Genomic DNA, 4,434 nt, shown 5'->3' with positions numbered 1-4,434 from the left:
AAAATGTTCAATCACTGTGTTGTACACCTGAAACTAATATACTATTATTGTAAGCTAACTATACTTCTTTGACTTCCCTGGTGGTTCAGACAGTAGAGAATCTGCCTGCAATGCAGAAGACCCGGGTTTGATCCCTGGGTTGGGAAGATTCCCCTGAAGAAGGGAATGGCTAGTCAACTCCAGTTTTCTTGCTTCGAGAATTCCACGGACAGAGAAGCCTGGCGGGCTACAGTTCATGGGGTTGCAAAGAGTCAGACACAACTGAGCAACTAACACACAAACATACTTCAATTTTAAAAATAAATTAAAAAAAAAAGAAAAAAGACCTCCATAGGAGGAAGGAAAGGGTAAGCACATTTGGAATGTACAGAAAGTATTCAGAGTAGCCTGAATTAGCATGGGGTTTCATCGACCTAGATAAGAACATTGTTTTGTACTTTTCTTACAGATCCTAAAACAAGGTTTGATAAATAGTAGTCAGGTGCTCAGGAGCACTTGTTAACTGACTCCTGGATGGTCAGTCCTCTTGGCTGGGTCCCAGGACAAGATCTTCCTTCCTGAGCTGAGACCCTTCTTGACAAAACGCATACGTGGCCTTAGTGAGCCAAAGGAAGAAGAATGAAATGGTCTCTTATCACCACTGGCAGGTGGGAAAATTACAATAGCAAAATGGGGATAAAACAAATTAAAAACATATCAGAGAGAATGTTTCACTTAATATAGTTCTACTTGACAAATTGTTTCTCCTTCTAGTGGAACACTTTATTTTATGTGACATTAAATGGCAAGAATAAATCAAAAGCATTGTTTAGTTGGGGTAAGGAGAGAAATAAACTTGAATGAATTTAAACTGTAAGTCAAAATGGTACAGATACCCTGACGAATGACAGCGATTTACTCTCAATGGTTTCATTATGCAAATTATGTTATTTGTTTTCAAGCTTTAGTCAGAACAAACGATGATGCCAGAATCAAAGCAAATCGTTTTCTTATCAAGTGTCTCATCAATACAACTTAAATATTACAAAATTACTCTGTGCTGGCCTTCTTTATATTACCCCACTGATCATTTAATTTCTAATGTTGATGCGACATGGTTAATATCATCACCAAAGTTTGTTCTTAATAAACATTCTGGGAATAGAGAGGTATCATGGCAGATTAGAGTTTATGGTTAAGAAGAACAAAATGAATGTGATTGTTCTAGTCTTTCTGTCATTTATACAAGTTAGGTCTTGTTTTGTACCAGTAAGTTTATATTTCCTATTATGCCTCCATAGCAACAGTAAAAAAGCCACGTATCCCTGAGTTAATGAAACAGCAAAAGGAAGTGTATTAAAACAAATTTTCCTCTGGAGCCAGAGTCAGAGTTCCTTGTGTGGTAATTTGCTTTTTGCAGTTTGTGCGTGCATGCTTAGTCACTAAGTCATGTCTGATTCCTTGAGACCCTATGGAGCATGCCAGGCTCCTCTATCCATGGGATTTTCCAGGCAAGAATACTGGAGTGAGTTGCCATTTCCAACTCCAGGGGGGTCTTCCTGACCCAGGGATCAAACCCAAGTCTCCTTCATCTTCTGCACTGGCAGGTGGACTCTTTACCACTGAGTCACACAAAATTCCCTATTTTCCATCCATCCCTTTCTTTCTTGGAATGCCCACCATTTCTCCTCAATTTTGCTCCCTCTCTCCTCTTCTTAGACTTCTCTCAATTTTAGTATCATGATACTTTTTCTTCTATGTCTTCTTTGCTTTGACTCAATTTATTCTGCGAGTAGTCACGGAAAGCTGCATGAAATAGTGATGAATTTAAATCATGAAAAGTGTGATTTTATAATAAATCAGGAATCAGTTTACTTAAATCCTCATATACACAAGTGAGCATCAAAAGGATATGAAAAATATATGAAAGAAATATTTCAAATTCAGCAAAATCTATCATTAACTTTTTTCCTCTAATGACTGGGGAAAGCCTTGGGATTTAGCTGAGGAAGAGCTCCCATTTCGGCTACTTAGTAGCTGTTTTATAAGTAAAATCTTCCCTCCCGCCCCCCACCCTGATCTCTACACCCTGACCCACCAAAATAAAAATCTTCCTGAACCAGAAAAACATGTTTTCTTAGAAATCAGAGCAATACAACTGCCAGCATCAAAGATCACAGTTAGAATTGAAGAATAAGTTTTCAGGACTAACATCAGCCATGAACACAAAAAGGCAGTCATACTATCTCGGTCTGTTTACTATAGTATTCAAATCAATGAATACTTATAGAGCACTTGTTTATGCAATGTTTTCGAGGAATATGAAATTATTGGCAGTGCTGGTACATCGAGCACAGACTGCAGATTAGAAGAAATGGAGTGATGGTCTTCATCCCTACTGAGAGATAGAGTCTACATATCCTGCATCGGGATCATCCCCTCGTGTGGGAAAATCTTTCCTTCTTTCAGGCTCAAAGAGTACTTTGTTTCTGCTCAATGTGTGTGTGTTATATGGTATCTTGCTAGTCTCACTGTTACATCTGTTCTTCTCAGAGAGGGGACAAGTTCTGTCTACCATGGTCCTTCTGCCGTGGGAGGGGTGTATGAGGTGAAATGCCCTGCAGTGGCCCCTGGGAGAGACCTTCTGGCCATGGGGGATGGAATGCCTACTACTAAAGATGATGTTGCTCTGGCTCTTCTCTATGTGAGCAAAACATTGTTCCATTTGGTGTTGGACTGTGTTACATTTTCATTGTTAACTCTGATAACAATGAGACAGTGGGCAGAAGTGGTCGGAGTCCCCCTCAGGGATTGATAACCAGTATACACCACTGTAAGCTCTGTAGCACTACATGATTTTCTAAAGTATGCACAATTACTACTTTAACAAACACAGACTTTAGTGTGAGCATTATTTCAAGCAATAACAATGCAAATACGACTGCCATAAACTCCATTGATAATGGGATTATAATCAGCATTATACACACTTATACACACATTAGTTTCTATAATGAAAATGATGCTGCATTTACCTACCATTATTAGCAAACAATATATTTGGCTTCCCATAGGAAAAAAAAAATAGAATCTCTGATTATGCAGTTTCCAAAGACAGAAGCTTTTTTTGTGGGTGCCTTTTCTAAATCCACACATAAAGGAATGCAGCAAAACTAATTAAGTTACATGGTAACAGGTGGTTGAAAGGAGAACAGTTTTAAGCAAGGACTTTAGTCCATAAGTTTGCAGATGGTGGACCATACAAGACATACCTACCCAGAAGAAGAACATGAGTTTGGGAACTCTGAGTAGGAATTTGGTGATGAATTGAATATAGGAAATGAGATGTCAAGGGAGACAACATAAATTTGTTTTACTTGGTGGGGTTGGTGGTACTGATGTTTTCTGAGAGAAGGAACATGGGAGAAAGGGTAAATTTGGATAATTTTGTAAGAATGAAGAGTTCTGTTTTGAGTCTGTCTGAGATGCCTGGTAGTACACTGGACTTACAGGGCAGATCTCAGGAAAAAGATCTGGATCCACCAGAGATTCAGAAAGATGGTGAGTGAACTCAGGAGCACAAGTGGATAAGGAAGGCCAGATCAATGAAAAAGGATGTGGAGAGTGGGAAGAAAGGAGAGATGAAGAATTTTGAGGAATACCAACATTTCAAAAATAAGAGAAAGAGGAATCCAGAAAGGAAAAAAAAAAAAAAAACCTGGGTGGGAGAATCCAAAAAGGGAACAGGAATACCAAGAGAGTGTGACTTGCCTGACAACAGCCAAAAGCACAGATAAATTCAGGAATGAGAGGGTAGATAATTGAACTGAATGCTATTAAGAAATGAAGGATGGGATCATGGCATCAGAACAGGAAGGTCACTAACAATCTCAATGGGAGAGATTTTGGTTGTCCTGTGGAAAAGGAGGCCATTTTTTACTGGGTTGGCAAGAGAATGGAAAAGAGAAATTGGCAACAATGAACATAGACAAGTCTACAAATGACAGGAAACAGGACTTCGGGTCCTTGCTGGAATAAAAAGCATTAACATTAAGCAAACAAAACATTAAACCCTTATTTGCTTGGCTAGGCACCTGATTGTCTACCTATCCTTTTTATGACCTGCTTTTTAGAAAAACTGGTTCTATTTTCAGAGATCCTAGGTGCTGTCCAATGTCTTAAACCAAACAGAAAAGACCATCCAAAACCAGTACTGGTCAGTAGTTGAATTTCTAGAATTATTGGGTTGGCCAAACATCTTTCATAAGATGTTGTAGAAAAACCCAAATTAACTTTTTGGCCAATCCAATATGACTGCCAGTGACTCTTGTTGATACAAGTCTCATTTATACATGGCCTCCTTCCTGACACTGACCTACACCCACACAATGAGTTCACCCCATTGTGTTTGACACTCTGATTTTTGATGGCTGGCGGGTCAGCTTCACAATTCTG

Source organism: Cervus elaphus, chromosome 32 (genome assembly GCF_910594005.1).
Source record: "Cervus elaphus chromosome 32, mCerEla1.1, whole genome shotgun sequence".
NCBI lineage: Eukaryota > Metazoa > Chordata > Mammalia > Artiodactyla > Cervidae > Cervus > Cervus elaphus.
Note: the sequence above shows the minus strand (reverse complement) of the source record.